The 25,627-nt window shown below is 35.5% G+C and overlaps 1 long non-coding RNA gene across 1 annotated transcript in view; it reads right to left on the reverse strand.

The window, feature by feature from the left end:
* Window positions 1–25,627, reverse strand: part of LOC308701967 — a 756,660-nt gene that overhangs the window by 730,797 nt on the left and 236 nt on the right. The window lies entirely within an intron of this gene.

Raw genomic sequence — 25,627 nt, forward strand, 5'->3', positions numbered from 1 at the left:
ATATAATGTCTTGCCTTGATACTTTATTTCCACTTACGAGGCTTGTGATTGCTGCAAACGAATCAGAACATATTACTACTAATCTTGGTTTTACATCCTCTATCCACTGGAGTGCAACCATCATGGCAACTAATTCTGCTGCAAACACAGATATATGGTCAGTTATTCTTTTCTTGATACTAATTTGAAACTTAGGAATATATACAGCAGCTGCTGTTCTTCCAGACATAGGATCCTTAGACCCATTTGCACCCATGATGAGTAAGTCTGATGATCTAAATACTGCTGTGCTATAATATTCTTTAGGATGTCTTTCTTATTCTTAATTTTCATTTGAATTTGTAGGTCAATTATTGGCAGTGGAAAAATCCATGGTGGTATACTGGATAATATCACAGTAGGGCTAACATCACAATTTTCAATACCCGCTTCTTGTGCTTCTCTTTGAACACTCCATCCCAAGCTTTTAATGTTTTTGTTCCCATGTTCCCAGCATTCTTCTAGTACTCCCTTCACTGGATGATTCTTTTTATGACCTTTTATATTAACCCAATAATTCAGTCTTATTTTATGTCTTCGAAGTTTTAAAGGAGCTTCACCAACTTCTACTGTAGAGCTGCTATGGGAGATGTTCTGACTGCACCACAACATATTCTTAGAGCTTGATTTTGTATTGCTTCAATCTTTTTGAGTGTAGTCTCGTTTGCAAAACCGTAAATTATACTTCCATATTCTAAACTTGATCTAATTAAAGTATTATATATTCTTTTCAACGATAATCTACAAGCTCCCCATTCCACCCCTGTTAAACATCTTAATATATTTACTCCTTTTTTCCATTTCTTAATCAGATTTTTAGCATGTATAGCAAAAGTCATCCTGGAATCCATCCATACACCGAGATATTTGACTGTCTCGTTCACTCGGATGTACGTCATTGCTTACGTTGCACGAGTTCCCATGACTGGCGGATTTTTTTTTTTAATCTTCTTATGTTTTCCCCTGTTTTTTTTTATTTATTTTTATTATTATTATTTAGAACATGTAAATAACATTACAGAAAAAAAAAACAGGCATGAGTAACATAAACTCCAAAGATTATAAAAAAATAAAAATAAAAAAAAAGAGACATTCACAAGATGCCAATTACAGATTCATAATATCTTACAATAGACATAGCTTTTGAATTTTTTACAATTTTAAGAGACTTCATTAACAGAGTGAGTTCGTTAGAGAAAACCTTGTATAAAGGAGGAGATTTTGACAATCTACATTTATGAATGAAAAATGTGCCATTCAGGACGATAAAATTTACAAAAATTGTGAATATTTTTATCATTCTCAAAGTAGCAAATCATTTCTTTCACATTCAGTGTTACCGTTAGATTAATTTTAACTGAAAAAGTAAAAAAAAAAAAAAACTTTCCAAAATGACTTTACACTCTGGCAATCAACAAACAGATGATTTAAAGACTCCTCACAGTTGTTACAAAAGGAACATTCTTTCCCAATATCCATAAAATTAGAAAGCCACATATTAGTTGGATATATTTTGTGTAAGATCTTCAGGTGAATTTCTCTTACTTTGTTAGAAATACAAAATTTGTAAGGGAGCAGCCATGCTTTTCTCCAATTAACATCTCTTAAAATGGAATTCCAGTAAAATGTCCCTCTTGGAGTAGCTCTCTTTTGTTCGTTAAATACCTGTCTTATATCTTTGTTTGTACATTTATCAAAAATATATTTTTATATATAAGGAGATCGTAATCTTTATTTTCAACTTTATAATTTTAATTTATAATAAGTGGCTGCACATTAAATTAATAAGCCCAGAGGGAATAGCTGTTATGATGTGGAGATGAACCCAAGCGCAGACAGAATGCACTACACACAAGGTTTATTGGGACAAAACCAGAAAACAAAACCCACGAGGGGGCAAAACAAGACAGGATGGACTATTCAAGACTGACAACACTAGACTAAGACTCAGACAATAAACTAGACTATAAACTATCAGCTAAGACAGGATCAAACTCTTCTTTCTAGACAAGACTTTCAACAGGTTACTCACAGATTGCTTCACATAATGAATGACAATGAACCGACACAGAACAGCAAACACAATGGGATTAAATAGGGAAAAACTAATGAGGGAAACAGGTGACAAGGGTAAAGCAATGATGACTAAACGAGGATAACAAGGGGGCGGGGCGAGGAACTAGAAAATACATGCACATGGCCCAGCAAAAGGCCATGTGTGTGAACATAAAACATGGGTCTGTCATGATCCTGCCTCAAGACCAGGGAAAATCAAAGACTAGAAGGCAGAATCATGACAATAGCTTTAATTACTACAGAAAATTCTTTAAATTTTATAGGAAAATTTACTTTGGATAAAAAAGAATCATAAGAGTGAATTTTTAAAGATGAATCAAATAAATCACTTAAATACATTAACCCGTGATCCAACCATTTCTTAAAAAATAAACTCTTGCCTTTGCCTGTAATCCATTCGTTGTTCCATATTTTCATTCTGTGAGGAGAAAAATTATGCACAAAGCACAATTTCCAGGCCAAGAGTGCTTGCTCATGGAATTTAGACAGTTTCATAGGTAATTTAGACGGTACAAAATTGCAAGTTAAAAGAAATTTAAGACCACCAACCCTCTTAAAAATATTATGTGGAATAAAAGACCAGGGCCCGGTTCCCCAAAACGTTCTTATCGCTAAGTAGTTCTTATCCTATTCCTTAACCTCTCTCTTAACGTTATGGCACGATTCCCGACATGTTCGTACGCTAAGTATATCTTTTGTAAGTCACACTTTCGTAAGGTTGGTCTGGACCACTCGCAGCTCTACCTTATCACTGTTGCAGGTCTATATGAATATAATTCTGAAGTTTTAATACACCCAGACAGTGTTAAATTAGGCTAATTCAAGTGTTTTCATGCAAAGAATAAAATTGTCATTACACTGATTGTTAATAGAATTTTAATTTATTATTATATATAATAAAATTGTATACATTTATTTTAATTAAAGAGCGCTTTTAAATGCCAGTGAAAGCATAGACTACTGTCAGTCCTATTCAGACGCTAATATTGTTTCTCATGGGCTCGTACAGTAAGTCGGTTATATTAGTGCCGTCCGAATCCATAATATCAGTGTTTTTTCTCAACCAACCCGCGTAAAAATCCCTGGACAAATCAGTACCTACTGTTTTTTGACAAACAGGTCGTACGTTAATTTAATTGCCATCTGAATCCTCATCTCCGAGTTTACAAGAAGAGATTCAAAATCCGCTGTTTAAATCCTTTTTGATCACTGCCGAGCACCGTAGGCCTACATGACGTACACTTTTATTACTGAAATGCTGGAAAGTATTTACAAGTACAATATTTAATCACAGCTCCACCTCAGCGAACAAAAATGGAAAAGAGAAGAAAGCACATAAATAATTGAAATGGTATGGCAGCAATATATGATACAATTTTAAAATATGTAGGCAAGGCTATTATAGGCTATAGTTTGGGTTATTTTTTATAATATCCCATGAGTCCTAATAAATGCAATTTCAACTATTTCTGAAGTGCTTCATTTATAAAGATCACCGCTTTCTCACATAAACAGCCCCTGCACGAGAGTATAATTGATTCTCGAGTCATCGATATCAGCAGATTCAGCACCATCGCCACGGACAGCATCCGGTAACGTCGCATGTAAGAAGGCATTTCTTAAGCGGCTTCCTAAGGTATAGTTCGGGGAACACGCCTAGAAATGGTATACCTTCAGTTAAGTTATACCTTAAGAGTCTTCGTAGCGCGCTAAGAGACAACGTTATTGGGAAACTCAGCCCTTATCTCTAAGTAGTTCTTAACCTATTCATTAACCTCTCTCTTAACCTTATGGCACGATTCCCGAAACATTTGTTCGCTAAGTATATCTTCTGTAAGTCACACTTTCGTAAGGTTGGTCTGGACCACTCTTAGCTTTACCTTATCACTGTTGCAGGTCTATATGAATATAATTCTGAAGGTTTAATCCACCCAGACAGTATTAAATTAGGCTAATTCAAGTGTTTTCATGCAAAGAATAAAATTGTCATTACACTGATTGTTGTTAGAATTTTAATTATATTATTATACAATATTATTAATTTAATTAAAACGCTCTTTTAAAGGCCAGTGAAAGCATAGGCTACTGTCAGTTAAGTCCTTTTCGGACGCTAATATTGTTTCTCATGGGCTCGTCCGGTATTTTAAACATTTACAGGGGTAAGTCGGTGATTTTAGTGCCGTCCGAATCCATAATATCAGTGTTTTTCTCACCCAACCCGCGTAAAAATCCCTGGCCAAATTAGTACCTTCTGTTTTTTGACAAACAGGTCGTGTGGTAATTTAATTGCCGTCTGAATCCACATCTCTGAGTTTACAAGAGATTCAAAATTCACGGTTTAAATACTTTTTGATCACTGCCGAGCACCGTACGCAAGATGTAAACTTTTATTACTAAATGCTGGAAAGTATTTACAAGAACAATATTTCATCTCAACGAACAAAAATGGGAAAGAGAAGAAGGCACGTAAATTTTTGAAAAGGTTATTGTGGCAGCAATATATGTTACAATTTTAAAATATGTAGGCTAGGCTATTATAGGGCTATTATAGTTTGGATTATTTTTTATAATATCCAATAATCATAATAAATTGCAATTTCAACTATTTCTGAAGTGCTTCATTTATAAAGATCACCGCTTTCTCACATGAACAGCCCCTGCACGAGAGAATAATTGATTCTCGAGCCATCGATATCAACAGATTCAGCAGCATCGCCACGGACAGCGCCGGGTAACGTCGCACGTAAGAAGGTATATCTTAAAGAGGCTATATGCAACTTTTCCCCAAAATAAATGTAACAATAGCCTTTTTATTTTACCATTTATGACTCAAACATCTCCTGATGAGCATACTGACACCTTGTCCGCTCACAGTGGGTGCACCTATAAGCCTGTAGGCCTATCCTATTTTTCCTATTTTCTGTCGGGTCGGATTTTTTTTGACTGTTCTTACCTCTGTAAACATAATGTTGACTTCTTTGCAGCGGATGACTTGTGAAGTGTGCACGTACGAGAGCGAGCAGAAAGGAAGAGCAGTTCCGTTTTTTGGCCACAGGTGTCAGTCGCGAATTTAAATTTTAGAAAATCGCATGTAGCCTCTTTAAGCAGCTTCCTAAGGTATGGTTCGGGGAACACACTTAGGAACATAAACAACTTTGGTAAGATATATCTTTCGAGCTTTCTTAGCGTGCTAAGAGTGAGCATTATCGGGAAACCGGGCCCTGATTGAATCAGTATCAATAATACACCTTTTTATCCAATTAATCTTAAAAGTATTGTTCATGTCTACATAATCCAGCATTTAAAAAGCTCCTTCAGATTTCTTTCCAACTAATAATTTTTTTTTTTAAGATGGTGGTGTTTATTTTTCCAGCAAAAATCAACTAATAATCTATTAATTTCTTTACCAGTAGAATCTTGAACAAATAAAGACAGCCCAGGAAAAAATGAATCTGTATAAACCTTCTACTTTTGTTAATAAGATTCTACCTAAAATAGATAAATCCCTTCTTAACCAATTGTCAAAAGTCATTTTTGTTTTTTTAATCTTGTTATTAAAATTGAGATGCTGTCTAACTGTCAATTTTTTTGATATATAAATTCCTTAATATTTAACATATTCTTTCACTGGAATGTTAAACATTGAATGTTCAGAAGAATCATGCACTGGGAGAATTTCACACTTTGTAATATTTAACTGGAGACCCGAGGCATCAGAAAAAGTTTGAACTAATTCGATTGCATTCTTAATTTGAGTCTTATCTTTTAGAAATAAAGTTGTATCCTCAGCCAATTGTGATATTTTTATTTCTCTATTGAATAATGTTATACCGTGTAAATTTGGATTTTTAATTATACTAATCGCTAATAGTTCCACAACAATTAAAAACAAAAATGTGGAAATTGGGCAACACTGCCTCACTCCTCTGTTGATGGAGAATCTTCTAGAAGTTTTGTTCTGTAACATAACGGAACTATTAATGCCTTTGTAAAACATTTTAACAGTCTGAATGAATTTATTTCCAAAACCAAATGCATGTAAACTCTGTAATAAAAATTGGTGATCAATTGTGTCAAACGCCCATCCCCATTATAATCAGCATTACTACTTCCCCATAAAGTGCTATGTGCATTAAAATCTCCACACCAAATTAATTTATGATTTCCTGACCCAATAACCTTTTCTAATCTTTTACTTAATCTACTACAAGGATTATAATAATTTATTATTCTAATTATTCTAATATTATTTTGATTGTCTGCATATACTTCTATAACCACTAATTCATTAATTCATATGCTTCAGTCTCATTAATGACTGTGTATTCTATATCATTCTTAATAAAAGTGGCCACCCCACCTCCATTTCCTGCCCCTCTCCTTACTATATTACATCCTTGCAGAACAAAATTTAGTTGTGGTTTTAACCATGTTTCTTGTATGCAAATTATATTTGGTTTCTTATCCTGTTGATCTATACTTCTTGAATTCTGGTCCATTTGCAATAATACTTCTGGCATTCCATTGCAAGACCGTTTAGACCATTATCTTCTTCTTCTTCTTCTTCTTCTTTAAATTTACTGGCGGTTGGCATACCAATTTGGTGCATTACCACCAACTGTTTGGGGTGTGTGGAGCTTCAATGCAGATTTAGACGCATATATATAGAATCTTTTCTAACATTATATATGTCTTTACTGTAACTTTTGATCAGTTTAACTCATCCTTGATGAATAAATTAAATTTATTTTATTTACCCCCCCCCCCCCCCCCCCAAAAAAAAATTCTTACTGACCCCAAACTTTTGAAAGGTAGTGTTTAATGTTACAAAAGCTTTAGATTTCAGATAATTGCTGTTCTTTTGAACTTTCTATTCATCAAAGTACACAACTGTTTTCAACATTGATAATAATAATGAATGTTTCTTGAGCATCAAATCATCATATTAGAATTATTTCTGAAAGATTGATTGATTGATGAATTGATTGATTGAAATCTTTATTTCGAACATGAGAGAAGAATATATAAAATAAAACACAATAATGTTCAAAACATTAAAAAACAAAAAACAAACAAACAAACAAACAGATAAGCAGCATATCTCATGTGCAAAAAGGAGTAGGAAGAAGTAAAACTTATGTACTCCTACACCTTTTATTCTTACATTCCTTTAATTAAATTTGTTTTATGTTAATATTATTATTTTGTTATCTGCATCTATGCACATACACACACCTATACACACATATACAGTGAGGAAAATAAGTATTTGAACACCCTGCTATTTTGCAAGTTCTCCCACTTGGAAATCATGGAGGGGTCTGAAATTGTCATCGTAGGTGCATGTCCACTGTGAGAGACATAATCTAAAAAAAAAAAATCCATAAATCACAATATATGATTTTTTAACTATTTATTTGTATGATACAGCTGCAAATAAGTATTTGAACACCTGTCTATCAGCTAGAATTCTGACCCTCAAAGACCTGTTAGTCTGCCTTTAAAATGTCCACCTCCACTCCATTTATTATCCTAAATTAGATGCACCTGTTTGAGGTCGTTAGCTGCATAAAGACACCTGTCCACCCCATACAATCAGTAAGAATCCAACTACTAACATGGCCAAGACCAAAGAGCTGTCCAAAGACACTAGAGACAAAATTGTACACCTCCACAAGGCTGGAAAGGGCTACGGGGAAATTGCCAAGCAGCTTGGTGAAAAAAGGTCCACTGTTGGAGCAATCATTAGAAAATGGAAGAAGCTAAACATGACTGTCAATCTCCCTCGGACTGGGGCTCCATGCAAGATCTCACCTCGTGGGGTCTCAATGATCCTAAGAAAGGTGAGAAATCAGCCCAGAACTACACGGGAGGAGCTGGTCAATGACCTGAAAAGAGCTGGGACCACCGTTTCCAAGGTTACTGTTGGTAAAGACGTCATGGTTTGAAATCATGCATGGCACGGAAGGTTCCCCTGCTTAAACCAGCACATGTCAATGCCCGTCTTAAGTTTGCCAATGACCATTTGGATGATCCAGAGGAGTCATGGGAGAAAGTCATGTGGTCAGATGAGACCAAAATGGAACTTTTTGGTCATAATTCCACTAAACGTGTTTGGAGGAAGAAGAATGATGAGTACCATCCCAAGAACACCATCCCTACTGTGAAGCATGGGGGTGGTAGCATCATGCTTTGGGGGTGTTTTTCTGCACATGGGACAGGGCGACTGCACTATATTAAGGAGAGGATGACCGGGGCCATGTATTGCGAGATTTTGGGGAACAACCTCCTTCCCTCAGTTAGAGCATTGAAGATGGGTCGAGGCTGGGTCTTCCAACATGACAATGACCCGAAACACACAGCCAGGATAACCAAGGAGTGGCTCTGTAAGAAGCATATCAAGGTTCTGGCGTGGCCTAGCCAGTCTCCAGACCTAAACCCAATAGAGAATCTTTGGAGGGAGCTCAAACTCCGTGTTTCTCAGCGACAGCCCAGAAACCTGACTGATCTAGAGAAGATCTGTGTGGAGGAGTGGGCCAAAATCCCTCCTGCAGTGTGTGCAAACCTGGTGAAAAACTACAGGAAACGTTTGACCTCTGTAATTGCAAACAAAGGCTACTGTACCAAATATTAACATTGATTTTCTCAGGTGTTCAAATACTTATTTGCAGCTGTATCATACAAATAAATAGTTAAAAAATCATACATTGTGATTTCTGGATTTTTTTTTTTAGATTATGTCTCTCACAGTGGACATGCACCTACGATGACAATTTCAGACCCCTCCATGATTTCTAAGTGGGAGAACTTGCAAAATAGCAGGGTGTTCAAATACTTAATTTCCTCACTGTATGTACACATCCATATACATATACATACATACACACACACACACACATATATATATATATATATATATATATATATATATATATATATATACATATATACATACATAAAAGTGACCACTAACAAGTATTTAAAATCATAACAAAGGAGCACTCCTACTTTCACTACAGTGCTTCTTGATACTTCTTGAAAATCTTTTCTGTATACATTTTTTTGAAGAGGAATATGTTAGGACATTGCTTTAAGTTTTCATCTAGTTTATTCCACAATTTAACTCCGAAGATTGATAAACATAATCTTTTCCTTGTTGTTTTAAATCTATTAGTCTTAAAAATGTCCCCTTCCTTCCCCTTAAGTTATACCCTCCCTCCCTCTCAGAGAACATCTTTTGTATATTCCCAGGCAATAACCTATTTCTTACTTTGAACATGAATACTGATATTTGATATTCAATTTGATCGTGGTAGTTTAATAATCTAGACTGCAAAAATAATGAATTTGTGTTTTCCTGAAATCCGACATTATGAATGACTCTTGTAGCTCTTTTTTTGCATTATGACTAGTGGCTGTAGTGAATGTTGGTAAGTGCTTCCCCAAACCTCTATAGATCCAATATTATGCTTAGCTAGAACTGCAATGCTTCTGGACAGTTGGTTTTTGATGTATTTTATGTGAGGCTTCCAGCAGATCTTTTCATTTGATCACTCCAAGAAATGTATTTTCACGTACTCTTTCTAAGTTAACACCCTCTATCTGTATCTGTGCTTGATGATTTTGACTTACAGTTTCCAAATACCATGAATGTAGTTTTACTCAAATTTATCGATAACCTGTTAATGTCCAACCATTGTTTTATTTTCTTAAATTCTGAAGTGATTAATTCCAAGAGTTGCTGTAAGCTGTCCCCTTGTCACGTTTTGGGTTTGTTCTTGTCATGTTTCTGTGTCATGTCTTGTTTCCATGTCTGTCATGTGATTCCCTGTTTGTCATGTGATCCTGCCATGTCTTGTCATTGGTTTATTGTCTGATCATTGTTCACAGGTGTCCCTTGTTTTGTCATTAGTCTGTGTATTAAGCCCTCATGTAGTGATGGCAAAATGAGGCTTCCTGAACCACTGAGACCTCGCAGCCCATTGCTTCAGCCAAAGGTTCATTACTCGAAGCTTCATTCAGCATTGCTCACTAGTGACACCTAGCTACTGTGCAAAGAAATAGCAGACAAATTAATTCATTCTGAACCAGTGTCGCGGGTGCGCCCTCCCTCCCTCCCTCCCTCATTTATTTTATATAAAAAATGTTTTTTTATAAAAAAATGTATATTTTATAAAAATACTTTTATAAATAAAAATAATTATTTGTAATGTAAATATACAAATAAATATGTATATTTATTTGTATATATATTTAAATGTATATTTTATAAAAATATTTTTTTATAAATAAAAATATTTTTTTATAAATAAAAATATTTTTTTTATTTTGTACTCACTGTTGATGTCTGTAACCTTTCATTTGCAATAATAAAAAGACATGATCAGACATTTGTCCATTACTGTGTATAATATAAAGTATCTTTCTCTGTCTGGATTTACTTGTCCAGAGTCACACACACAGTTAATTAATTATTCATAAATTGTTTGGATAGGGACAGTATGAACAACAACAGTGACACTGTGTTGAGTGCAGTGCTTATGTTAGAGGGTGTGTAATAAAGTACATTTATTCATTTAGCAGATTGTAGATAACAGATTAAAGTAAACTGCAACAGAATAGTCCAGAAGGAAGGATTACAATAGATTTTTTCATTGAGAAACAGAATTATTTCAAGTGTGTTGGGGTTTAGACGATTCCTCTTCTTGGACAAAATCTCTCTAGCCTTGGAAAAGATCCCTTCACAAGGAACAGGGGATGCAGGGGAACGTAAAAATGGCAGTGGTACAAATGAGGACACTGATGTTTCTGTTGAGCCCAGACAGGGAAGGATTCCCTCTTTCTTGCTGTCTCCATTACCAGGAAAAAGGAAGAGTCACAAAAAGCAAACAAAACCAAAAGGGCAATCCAAATAAAAAAGCAGTCCAGTCCAGGTCAAAAAATCTAGAGCAATCCAAATAATCTTATCTAATTAATATAACAAGACTATAATATAGCTAGGCCTACTATAATAATAATATAGGCTACTATAACTATTCTAACCTGATAATGTAATAATATACAGCCCTCACATATGACACAATAACGACAATGACAATGATAGTTTTCTAACTCTCTGACTCTCTGACACTACTACAACTTCTTCTACTACTCCTGACAACACCCACAAGGTGGCGCGAGTTTCGAATCGCCTTTTATCCGGAAGCGACACTCAGACCGAACCGATGACGTATCCACACAAACCGAGGCCTCGTTTGTCATTAGTCACGTGATTTTCACGTTAACAACACAAGCCTCGAATCGCGGCTTCATCTGGCACGCCCACTTTTTCTCGACACACGCTCCGACGCCTCGGTTCAAATGTCACATCACTACCCTCATGTTTGCCATGTGTCTTTGTCAATATTGTTTCCTGTAGTCTGCTGTTGTGCCATGTTCATGTTCATGTTCATGCTTTGGTTTTTGTTTTCATGCCACGCCACGTTTTTGTTTCATGTTTTGTTTTTGTTATAATAAACTGCACTTGGGTTCTCATCTTTCAACTTGCCTCCAGTGGACCCTTATTACACCCCTGAACCATATATGTTTGTATCATCTGCAAATAATACAAAATTCAATACTTCAGATACTTTACAAACGTCATTAATATATAATAAAAATAACTTTGGTCCCAACACTGACTGGTTTGGCATTCTCCTCGATTACTTTTTGTATAATTTTTATGTCTATTTCATCATGATCAGTGGATGGTTTGTTTTTGCATCCTTTAACAATATCTTTTATTTCTTTTTCATCAACTGCTGTTAAAAATATTGAACTGGGATTTCTTTCTACTAGATTATTATATCTACACTGTTAGAAAAATCTGTAGAAATTACAGTATTACTGGCAGCTACTTGCCAGTAACTTACTGTAGATTTAAATTGATGTTATTTACTGGCAACAATTTGTTCAAAATTAAATGAACATTAAACATTAACAAGTCTTTATCTTTACAGAATAAAACTAAAATAACAGCCTCATGCAAAGCATTCTGGGAACCAAAATCTGAAGGAAAAACAGAAAAAGGTTGATGAAGATTTCTGGTTCCCAGAATGCTTTGCATTAGATTGTTATTTTATAGTTTTATTCTGTAAAGACAGACTTGTTAATGTTTAATGTTCATTTAACTTTGAACAAACTGTTGCCAGTAAATAGCATAAATTTAAATCTACAGTAAGTTACTGGCAAACAGCTGCATAACTACAGCAAATTTTTTACAGTGTACTTTCTTATGTTTGTGGAACTGGAATTTGCTATGCTAAGTTTGGTCCCACGTTTACAAAAAAAATGATTGAACTCATTCACCACATCCTCCATATTATTGATATTTTTATCATTATCAATGAAGTAATGTGGATAAGTAGCCTGTCTAGTATTGTTTTTAATAATATTATGTAAGATGTTCCACATACCTTTAATATCATTTTTATTATTATCTAATAGTTTTGCGTAGTATTCTTTCTTACAAGTTCTCATAATATCGGTTAACTTATTCTTATATTTCTTATATCTATGTTCAGTCTCTATAGTTCTACGTTTTATAAATTCTCTATAAAATGTATTTTTCTTTTTACATGCGTTTTGTAATCCCTTGGAAATCCACGGTCTATCATTTTGTTTTTGTTTCCTGCTAAATATTTTAATTTGGCAATTTTTATCATATAATAATTTAAATATTCTTAGGAATTCTTCATATGCTTTGTCTACATCTTTTTCATTATCCATAAACTCCCAGTCTTCTGCTAGCAGATCAACTTTTAATGCCTCCATTGTTTCTTCTGTTCTGACCCTTTTGGAAAATGTTTTTTTTATCCTGTCTATTTAAACTATAATTATTGTCATACACTGTAAAAATTGGTAGGTGGTCACTGATATAATTAATTAGTAATCCACTCACTGTATTATTTTGTATGATATTTGTAAAGATATTTTCTATTAGTGTCGCACAACAAGTAATTTGGTCTGGTAATTTGGGGATATAGGCCTAAACTAAACACGGTGTTAATAAAATCCTCCGTCATTTTATGACATATCAATATTGAAGTCCCCACAGATGAACATAACTTTTTGACTATTTTTTGTAAATGTTTCTTCCATCCAGTCCTTAAATGTGTCAATATTCGAACCTGGTGACCTGTATATACTTACAATAATATTTTTCTTTTTTTCCATACATATTTCTATTGTGACACATTCCAGCAAATTATCCACCACCATTGACATTTTTTCCACCACCTTATAATTGAAATCCTTGTCCAAATACAGTGTCACAACACCCCCACTCTTATTTACTAATAGAAGACATTTCATATCCTTCAATTTCAAAATCTGATCCTTTTCCACGTTTCAGTTATTGCAATTATGTTAAAGTGCTGTTTCAATTGTTTTAGATAGTGTTAGATACTGTGAAAGTTGGCATACAGACTTTTATTAAAGTGGATTATAGATATTTGCTGTTCGGTCTTGATTGAACTGTTAAATTGTTCATCAGTGTAATAGTGGCAGTTATTGTTGATGCTAGCAAAAAAGTTGTTCACCGGATCAATGTCATTTTCCATGTCCTGTTCATGGTGTTCCGTGTACTGTAAGGTGTTCAGTTCCAGGTGCTCATATTCAACCAATCTTTGTAGTGAGTGACTATCTCCGTAATGTGTGTGAGTTTTATTTCGTGACATATTGGGATTAAAATTTCAACATATCATAGGCCTACCTGTTTATGTGTTGATATAAGCTGGCCTTGGTTGTTTTGGTGTGCTGGACCAGGGATGAATGATCAATTTATCCTGCCGTTATAGGCAATGTCCCCCTTTTCTCTTGCCGCTCTTAGATCCGGCATGAGTTCTTTTCTTTTCCTTCTGACTGCCTCTGTGAAGTCTTTGTTGATGTATATTCTGGAACCTTTTATATTTTTGGATCTTTGTAGTATTTCCGTTCTGTCCTTGTGCCTTAGGAGTTTTACCACAATTGGCCTCAGTCGGTCTGGTTACTGAGGAACATGTGACACTGAAGACTGGAGTAATGATGCGGAAAAATCAGCTTTGATCACAGGAATAAATTACACTTTACTGTATATTCACATAGACAACAGCTGTTTTAAATTAGAATAATATTTCACAATATTTTGTTTGTATTTTTAATCAAATAAATGCAGCCTTAGTGAGCAGAAGATACTTCTTTTAAAACCATAAAAAATCTTACTAACCCCAAACTTTTGAACAGTAGTATATATATGTGAAAGGTTTATTCTTTTAATATTATTTAAGACTTAAGAGCCTTTTTAGCCATACAATCAACTGCTTCATTACCCTCTATTTCAACATGAGATGGGACCCACATAAAACACTCTGTAATATTAAGATTTTGTAATCTATACAGACTATGAAAGATTTAAAAAATCCAGTCGGGCCTACAAACAGATTTGCAATTTGCAATACTTATTAACGATGCCACTGAGTCTGAACAGATGATATATTGGTAAGGCCCAACCTCCTCTGTCCACGTGAGTGCTAGTAAAATAGCTAAAAGTTCCACAGTGTAAACCGCTAAATGGTCTGATGTTCTTTTTAATATTGATTTCTGAAAATGTGATATATATACTGCTGCTCCCGTCTTTCCTGTATTTGGATCTTTTGAGCCGTCTGTAAATATTTTAATAATACTATTATTATTATACTCGAGACCTAAATATTGTTTTACCAAATCGTTCATCCCAAACAAACATCAACCTACACAAAATTACATACAATACAAAACATTTAAAATTATTATTATAATCATATACAATTATGCCAATACTTTCTCATAGATGACTGGTATCACACCACACTTTGCTTAGGGTTTGACAACAGCATAATTATAGCATTCTGAGAATTATCCAGCCAGCATCTAAATTTATACATCAAATTTTCTCATTAAAGTCATAAAGGTTTTTACTCTTGACATACAAAATAGATCACTTGCACTGCTCCACCTCGGTTTCTTTAATATAATCCTCATACAATCATTGTAGGCAACCTTAAGTTTACATATACTTACTTTACTTTTTTAAATTAACCCACAAAGGAGCAGTATAAAAAGAAGTACAGTATGCTCTAAAATATATATACACATACTTGCACACCCATATATACATACACACATAGCTTACATATATACAGATATACATACTCACATATATATGCAAGAGAGAATAATTCAAAATAACTAAAAATCTAACCTATAATGTGATCTAATCCTGTATTTGAAAGAGAGCATCAGAACACACACTCATTTTCTCATTCCTTCCTAAAACCCCTTCCAAATTCCATCCATGTTCTAATCCGTACATCTTGTCACTTAAAATAATCCTCTCTGTACTTTATTTATTACACCCCAAAATGACATGCTCAACATTTTCTGGTACATTACATCTGTCACATTTATCAGACACACATTTTGTATGTTGTAATAGTGTTTCCCTTTGTTATCTGTGTCCCACTTCTTCTCTTCTTCTGCCACAAATCCCTCACTACCTTTATGATTAATGATGCACCGTTCACATTTTAACCCTGGAAGTTGGTGCCGGTACCCAATGATACCCTTTATAAGTACCTTAGGAATTTTTACCTCAATAACTGTAAATAAAGTCATTTATAGAAGTGTTATTGGCATTATGCCAGAGCTGCCTTGGTTGCTGTCTGCCATCGTCTGTAATGCTTGAATATTAATAAAAACAACAATTTTAGCAAAAAAAATAATATATATTTTCTATGAAATGTTTTGTTTTCCACAAATTCTTGTGGAGCAATCAAATTAAGACAAAACATTAATTTAATTGATCTTATATGATTTTTTTTTTTTTTTTGTCAAGCAACATGCGGCAAAACTGAGTTTTTCTGTTAAGATTACAACATAGAAGAAAAAGTGTGATTATTCCTTAAAAAATATTTTGATGATAATTTACTATTATTATTAGTGTTAGTATTATTATTAAATTTACATATCTAAATTCTACTGTACAACTGTAATACATTATCACGTAAAACCAAACTTTTATTTTGACGGGTTGTGGTGAAGACCTTTGAATTTCCATGTGTTTTTGATTTAACCACCAGGGTTTGAAATTAATGTGTGTAGCAGGTATTGAGAAGAGAATATTATTGTTATGATTGGTTATTTCATTGGTTCAGGTAGTTTGTTATGGTGCAGTACCGAAATACTCCAGCAGAGTGTGGGGCGAGCATGGAGAGTTATTATCAGGCACATGGTTCCCTCTCCCCACTCATAATACAGAGATTGAGGGAAAGGCAAAAAGTGTTTGTCTGTATTTTAACATTTCTATGTTCCCCTTTTCAGGGAGACCACGTGTGTGTGTGTGTGTGTTAAACGAAACCGCACGTCTGACTGCGTCACTCATTCACACAGAGACACGCAGAGCATGATTCGTATTTAAATAGTCTTACTCTCGCGCTTAGATGTGTTCTCACTTCTCAGGAACCGAAATTTGACACCGATTGATTTAAAGTGAATAGGTAGGCTACTCGGTTCTACCGACATTATTTGGTCGGTGGTATTAAAAGTACTGAGTTCGGTACCCAATTCTATTCATCTGATTGATTTTTGAAGGCAGAGCAGGGGCGGTTCTACAGGCGGGGCCACAGGGGCCCTGGCCCCTGCTGAAATCTGATTGGCCCCTGATTGGCCCCCGTTCCTAGGGGTGGGGGAAAATCAATTCTTAGATGCATCGCGATGCGGATGTGGACGATTCTGAATCGATTCACAAATGTCAAAAATCGATTTTCTAAATATATATATATATTTTTTTTTCCTAATAACGTTATATTGAAGGAACGCAAAAGGCGGAACTCTAAAGCGGACGTGCAGTGCGCGGACAGTCTGTGGCGTGCACATAACAGCGACGCGCACATAACAGAGGGTGTTTCTCAATATGCGTTCTTCAGCGATCTTGCGTCCTTGTGTTCTCGTTTTACGTCATCATAACCGTCGAAGTTCAGACCCAATTCTCAAGAACGCAAGTACAGAGGACGCATGAAAGAACCCAGATGTGTTCTTGATACCGAGGATGCATCGAATGCAGACTTGAGCTAGTACTCGCCTGGTGTCCCAGAAGTCATTGCGGCCGGTTCCGAGTTCGTTCTTCCAAGGAAGCTTGGCAAGACCGGTCTCCACGAGAACACAAGTCCGTTCTCTGCGTTCTTGGAATTGAGAAACAGCCAGAGTCGCGCCATAGACAATTCCAAGAACGCAGAGAACGGAGTTGTGTTCTCGTGGAGACCGTTCTTGCCAAGCTTCCTTGGAAGAACGAACTCGGAACCGGCCGCAATGACTTCTCATAATTTTTTATTAGAGCGTTTGAAAAAGGAATGACTGCCAAAATGTATTTGCACCGTACTGAATTTGGCCCCTGAATGTAACATGTGGCCTCTTAATGACTCCTGTGACAGAAAAATCCTTGAACCGCCACTGAGGCAGAGTAGATGTATCCTACACTTCTTTTGATTTCCCACAATCCTGTGCTTTCCATTCTGTGACAGTCAAGCGTGCCGCACAAGCCCTGAAAAGTGAAGCCAAAGCGTGAGGCATCTCCATCGCCCCCCCGGTGACTGGTCCTAGCATAGGTCATAAACCCCACCCTCTCCATGTTAATTAATGGGACGTGAAACAAACTAAACAATTAAATTACACTTCAAATATCTTTTTTCCAAAGATGGTTTCTGTCATTTTCTGTAGTTTTTATAACGCTGATGTAAGTTCAAGTGTTTGTTTTTAAATTAAGTCTGTTTTTAGTTAGTTACTCGATGCTGTAAAAACTGTGGTGTGACGTCATGATTGACAGCTGTGATTGACAGGTTATACTGTATATTAACTTAGTTTTCATGAGCGGCCTTCAAACACAAACACTGCCTGCAAACTCATTGCCTGAAAGGGCAGCGAGTCAACAAGTCACTGCCTACGTTTTCAGATGCAGCCATTGAGAGCGGTTCGCTCATATCTGTTCTCTTTCAGCTCAGCCTATAGTAAGAGTTGTGGGCGTGGCTTCTGTAGCAGGGCAGAGCCAGAGGGGTTTTAGCCGGTGTGGGAGTCTGGGAAAGTCTATATTGACCTCTGAAACTGACTTGACTGTTGATAGGCTTAGTGTTATGGATTCAGTATTTTTTTTTTTTTTTTTTTCAACATTTCATGTTAAAAATACCCGTTTTTCTAACCCATACATGCTTAAACAATTGCCTGATGGGCTGAATGAGCCCTTCTCTGATCACTGCGATTGCCTCTATAATCCTGTACAGTAAAATAAATAAGAGGGATTCGGGAAAGAATTTGAGACTGGGCGTGACGTCATGCGTGTTCACGCTCACCTGGTAATGTCTGGCAGGTTTGTGTATTCGCCGCCATTCTCCGTATCAGCGAAGACAACTCGAGCGACAAAACTTTAGTCAACTTTCGACAAAAGTAGAAGATGGATTCAAAGAGACCGGCTTGTAGTTCATTCCAAACCCCAACGCAAACTCCACGTAAGACAAAGAAAAGAAAACTTTTGTCTAGTGCCACAGGCGTAGGAATAAGACGAGAGTCAACATCGGGAAAGCTTTCAACAAATGGAGAGATCTCCGGTCTGCACACACTAGGAAGCGCTCGCGCCCTCAGATCACTTGAACGTGGCTGTGTACAAAAGGTAAAAAAGATATAAATACTGTTCGTTGGAATCTCCGGTCTGCTCTAGGGCTTTTACAAAGTAATAACAAAGTAATAACTTATATTGTTCATGAACGTGTTTCCATAATAATACAATCATAAGTGGATACAGTAAACACATAAAACAATTCAACTTGGAGATAGATGGAAACAAAAACCGAAGTTTTCTACTACCCCCGTTTTCTCCTCACACATAAGTGTGTAATTTACTCAAATACCTTTCCTTTCACATATTTAAAATGACTTGCAGATTTATAACTTTATTACCTCGGAAGACATTATGACTGTAAACAAAAGCTTTGTGCGGCTGATGCTCCTTTGGTTATGAACAGCTCGAGCTCGTGCAAGCGTGTGTGTGCGTGTGGTCCATGAGCATGCACACCCTCTGGTTGCAGTTTCGCTTGTCGCCAGAGGGGGCATAGTTCTGCAAAAACTCAGAGACTTGCGCAATGCACCTTTAACACAGATACACTGAATACACACTCTCACCTAGAGCTGATGGTCAAGTTCAGAAAAAAACACACATTTCTCAAGTACACCGACCAAGGTTTCAGTTTGACTCAGAAGATGAACTTCAATAAAACTTGTACTATGAGATCAGACACGGTTTTAACTTTTTACTGAATTTTTACTTTTTATTTGAGAACTGAATTAATATACATAACCATCTTAAATCACTAGAATTTGAAGAGTTCAGTATATTCTTCTACTTTTGCTATTTAACACAGTCAGACAACTACTTTTCAAATAGTATGTTAAATGATAAGAAATAAAGAAAATTTCACAAATTAAGAACAGTTTAAGTCTTAATAAGGCCAGATGAACTATAACATTATATGATGTGCAAATGCAGTGAGGGAAACTAGGAGGGCCAAACTGTGTCGTGGGAGGATTCACACATATAGAAGTGTTTTTTTGCAGAGTTTCATCAGACACTGATCAACTGAAGAAAATGTTTCACGTGTTTGTTTTATTCTGTTTGTGCTGCTGGAGTCTGATTGGTGAGTAAAATGATTTTAAAGTAAAGTATTTAAAGTAAATTTTTTTTTTTTTTTGACGCTCAGTAAAAAGGTTCAAAAGCTGTTTTTTAGAAACCTGTGTGCTTTGAGTTCATATCTGGGTTAATAATGGATTAATTTTATTAATGCAATAAGTAGCCTGGAATATTTAGTATGAAAATCAGATGTATTACTGTGTGTTTGGTTATGTGCTTGTTTAAACTGACATTTGTGAAATCAGTAATAAGGGTAGCAAACACACGATGAAGGGGTCTAGATTGTTACATGTGTTCTTAATCTGGGCCTGCTTATCTGTCCTTTATTCAGAAATGATGCTGCCATATTAGTCCATTAACTAATGGATCTAACTATCACCCTTTATATATTTCCAGGCAATCACGTAAGCGCTACTGCAATGTTTTCTCTGTCTGCTTGATTCTGGCAATCTCTCTCTAACAAAAGTGGTTTATAAAGACATTTTACACATTTATTTTTCTTTTCTGCAAGAGCAACTGATGTCAGAGAGACATTGGCGAATCCATTGCTGTGGATAAAAAAAACTGTAGATTTTAAATTTAAATTTAAATCCCAGGTTAGAATTATAATTCCTGATTTGTTCATCTGTGTTTAACATTAAGTGATGCAACAAACTCTACTTGGTTGTTCATTTAGTTTTGGGTATCTGCCGCTGTTCTGGATGTTCTCAACTTGTCAAGTCAAGTATATTTGTATAGCGCTTTTCACAATACAGATTGTATCAAAGCAGCTTCACAGTATTCAGTTAAAATAATACAACAAGGTTTGTTTCTAGTGGAATTTATTGATTGATAAAATCAAATTAAATATCCCCAAAATATCTCCAACTGAGCAAGCCAAAGGCAACAGTGGCAAGGAACCGAAAAACTCCATCAAATGACCTAATGGTGTCCTAAAACTCCATCAGGTGACATAATGGAGAAAAAAAATTATTCTCCACTTGTAAACTATAAAAACTACAGCTGATTTCAGGCTTTGTAAACCATCAGAAACCTTAGTCTGTTTAAATCTGTTTGTTCATCAGGTGTGTTTGGTGATTCAGTGTCAGTGATGGAGGGAGATTCTGTTACTCTAAACACTAATCTTACTGAAATACGTAAAGACGACGACATGCTGTGGGCATTTGGAGCTGAAAAGTCTTTGATAGCTAAAATTAAAAAGAAGAAGCAAATCTTCTACACAAATAATGGCACTGAGAGATTCAGAGACAGACTGAAGCTGGACGATCAAACTGGATCTCTGACCATCACAAACACCACAACTGAACATGCTGGAGTTTATCAACTAGAGATAACTGGAGTGAAAAAATCATCAAAAACATTCAATGTTTCTGTCTATGGTGAGTAGAGATGTCATTTCTCTAAACATGTACATTCTATTTACATACATTCATAGATTAAATATTTTTATAGTTTGAGCTGACAGAAACATTCAGTAACCGTTAACGCACTAAACACTCACTCCACACAAACTACAATTCACAACACCTAAAGACTGATTGTTGTATTCATATTTCCGTTTATTCTCTCATGTTTTTCAGCTCGTCTGCCTGTTCCTGTCATCAGCAGAAACTCTTCACAATGTTCTTCATCATCATCATCATCATGTTCATTGGTGTGTTCATCAGTGTTGAATGCGAGTGATGCGACTCTCTCCTGGTACGCAGGAATCAGTGTATTGTCCAGCATCAGTGTGTGTGATCTCAGCATCAGTCTCTCTCTACCTCTGGAGGTGGAATATCAGGATAGAAACACCTACAGCTGTGTGCTGAACAATCCCATCAGCAACCAGACCACACATCTGGACATCAACACACTCTGTCACACATGTGCAGGTACCACAGCACTGATCATATATGTGTGTATTTACAGATTCACTCACACTAATGACTCTCTCCTTCAGCTCCTCCAGTCTCAGTGTCTCTGATAGTGTTGATCTCTGCTGGATCTCTGATGATTGTTGCTGTACTCGGGCTCTTCTGGATCTGCAAAAAAAGAAAAGAAAGCAAAAGAGACAAAGAAGGCAAGAGTTACAAACTGACTTTAACAAGTATTATAACAAATAAATAGTCTACTATATTTTAGTAGATTGATTGCCCCTTTAGCCCTAAATTATAATTGAAACAATTATTTTCATAATTTTGTAGTTAACACCTTCTAGATAAATATAAAACGAAACCAAAATTTTATGTGTAGTGATTGTGTTTGGCAATTTCTGTAGATTACATTCATCAGAATACATGTCTTTGTGTAATGACACTGAATGTCGCTCTTTACTGGGTTTCGGAAATTATGTGTAAAGAATGTCTCTCTAAATGTAATGACGAACACATACTCTGTTCGTAACTTTTTTCTGTATGAAAAAGGCCTAATGACAAATTAAATTTGTTGATGCCTTATTTAAAAATGGCAGTGCTAAACATTTAATGAAATGTGCAATGCCTTATTTCTGACAGTCCTATAACACACATGTTGTGAAGAATCAGTCAGGATTGAGTTGTGTTGTTTTAATGCATCTATTATTGTTGTTGAAACAGTTGAGACTCGTGAAGACGAGATCACTTACGCTGAACCAGCGTTCAACAAAAGAAATGCACATAAATTGGTAAGATTATTTATTTTTTGTTGAGTGTGTTTGTATCATTTCAGCCAGATGGAGATGGAGATCAGTGTTTTTGTCTGCATAATCATCCATCACATCACACATAACAGCACCATATCAGATATTTATAAATGAATCTATAAATTAATTGATAAATTAATCATTGAAGTCTTTAGGATGAATCTATCACATTCATTATTATTATCTTCTTTTATGTGTTTTTTACAGAAAGTAAAAGAGGAGGATCATGTGGTTTATGCACCGATCACAATGAGAAAAGTATCAAGACCCAACCATGTGACCTGTGACAACCTTCAAGTCTGAGTCTGTGGTTGAGCTTTTGGTGAGAATCAATCATCGTTTTAAAGTGTGGTACTTAAAGATAGATTCATGAAATGGTCTCCTAAAAACTGCCAAAGAACTTGACTTGTATTACAAGGACATTTAACAAATGATCTCTATCGTTTGGCCCATTGGATAATTTTATGTTTGGCTCTTAAAGTATTAAAGAGATCATGTGTGTAGGTCTCATAAAAAATAAAATAAAATAAAAATAAAAACATGGATGGAAAACACTCATCAAAAGGTGAGAGCCTGCTGTGGTCTTAATCAATGTGGTTTGATCTGCTAGGTGGATGGAGAGCTTGCTCATGAGTGTTTCTGCTGCTAGACATGTGTGTTTGATGTCTGTTTGAGTGCATCTGATATGAATAGTGTGTCTCTAAATAACCTGTGGTTGAAGAACTTTTTCCATTCCTGCTACACATGAAACCGTTTGACCTCTGCTCTAAAAAACCTGCTTCAAAAATACTGAACTCGTCAATGCTGGTGTTTGACAAAAGGCCTTAAATTATATAGAGATGTTACTTCAAAATATGAAAATATTATGTACTTTGTGTGTATATGCATCATGATCTTATACTCATGCTGTGACCCTACACTTCCTTTTAAAAATAACTAATCTTGACACCTTTTTGATACCTTGATAGGTAATTTCCTGTTTTTTTTTCTGTCAATGTGTGGGAGTCATTTTAAGAATAAATGCAATGTGACTTTGTAAATGTAAATAATTTATTTAGTTTTCATCAGTTTTGACGAGTAACTAACTAAAAGCAGCAACGCTACAGTTTGGCATAGAGGTGGGTGAACTAACATCTTAATTCATGATGAGTAATTTAATATTTTTTTATGCAATTTTATATAACAATAAAGTTATTTCATTAAATGATTTATCTTTTAAATATAGAATGATGCACATTACAATAAATATGACAAATACAATATAAGAAAGATACAAATGAAATAAACAGTGCTTTAAATGTTGTTGTTTGATTATCAATGACACAGACAGCAGGTTTATTAGACTGACGTCTCTTTAAGACCTGATGCACGGATCCAATACATTAGAACACACCTGATTTCTTTCTCAAAAAAAGTAATTTGCGTTACTTCTAATGTGTTACTTACCCCCAGCACTGTGCACAATATTGTGGTGTTGTTGAGATGCAAGACAATCCATCAGACGAGTTTAAGGGTAGTAGAGAAGTTTTATTGAGGATTACAGAGAGGTGGAAAAAAACATCTTTCTTCCCTCGTCTGTTTTTGCTCATACACTACTTCCATTCAAAAGTGTTTTAATGCACAAAAAGTGTTAACAGAGTGCTTAAGAATTCAGTAGACTAGCTGATTCTTGCACATTCCTCTGTGTGCCAGCTATCTCTAAACTCTTAAAACCGTATTACCTTTTGTTTTACTTGTTTGGAAATGAGACCTTTGTACCAGTCGCACTGAGACATTTGAAATGATACCAAACACTTATAAAACCAGATAATTGTTATCATTTAAACCATATAGATTGTGTGTAAATCTCATAATTTTAGCATAAGAGAGAGAGGGTGGGGGAAGAGGGAGAGAGATGTATTCTGAGGTGAGACTTTTGTCTCAAATGGTGAGTTCAATTGGTAATTTCCTTTGTTCTCTCAGAGAGTAGCTCTCTTACAACATCAATTTAAAGAAATAACGTAAAGTCATTTTAACATTATGCTCATTTAATGTAAATCATGAGACAGTGGAGATATTATTGTGTGCTGCTCTTCAAAAAAAAAAAAAAAAAAAACCTTCACACTGATTTTGCTCAAATATAATTAAGTACAAGTATAAATCTGTTGTGTCATTATACTTTGCTCTCAAACTGTGTTTGTCATGTTTACAGCACATGTGAAGAACTTTTTTTTTGCTTCGTAATTAATTCTGATTGTTTTTTTTTTCTGCACTTGAAAAACAAAGAAAGACAGAAAATGAGAAGTGAACAAATGATTAGAAAAGTATTGTAAAGCTCTGTGAGGCTCTTTTCAGTCTGTCATCTATAAATTAAGTTTGCCGTACAGGCCAGCCTAGTTAACACCCCAACACAACGTAACGAGTGGACCTCTTCCCTCTAACATATTCACATCTCTCGACCCACTTTGTAATTTGTACGTGATCACAGGAAAAGGCTGGTTGCTCTTAAACAGGTTACCGCCCTGTGGAGTTCCCCCTCTGCCACAAACTGCTTTTCACAAGTTCACATTTACATACAATTAGAGAGGGTAAAGTTTAATGCGTATTTGGCATGCTGTCTGGGGGGAGGGCTCCGAGCTCGGAGTTCGGCCCAAACCCAGAGTAATCCCCCTCGTATGTAAATGGTTCTGGCTAGAACTGTGGAGAAGGGGTGGTGGAGGGATGCTGCTAAACTGTCAATGGATTGAGGCGAGACAGCTGAATATATATATATATATATATATATATATATATATACCTCTTATCATTGATTGCTGAACTATATAAAACATCATTAATATTATTTGAATTTGCTTGTATGAAGGTGTTGACATCTTTGCAGCCATGTTCAATGATGTCTCTCTTTCTCATTTCACTGTCACACTTCTGCTCACTCAGGACCGAAATGCAGAATGAGTAATTTTTTATGAGTTTTATGAACTCCATGACCTGGTGAACAATACATACATCAAAACACCTTTACTGACATTTGACTTATAAAGTAGTTTGGTTGTGTGATTAAGAAAATACTGTTGAGTATCACCCTTTTTTTTACTTGCACATATATTAGTTACTTTAACCCAGCTGTGCACTGTTTCGTACAC

The sequence above is a fragment of the Scardinius erythrophthalmus genome, assembly GCF_964197995.2.
Source record: "Scardinius erythrophthalmus genome assembly, chromosome: 14".
Taxonomy (NCBI): domain Eukaryota; kingdom Metazoa; phylum Chordata; class Actinopteri; order Cypriniformes; family Leuciscidae; genus Scardinius; species Scardinius erythrophthalmus.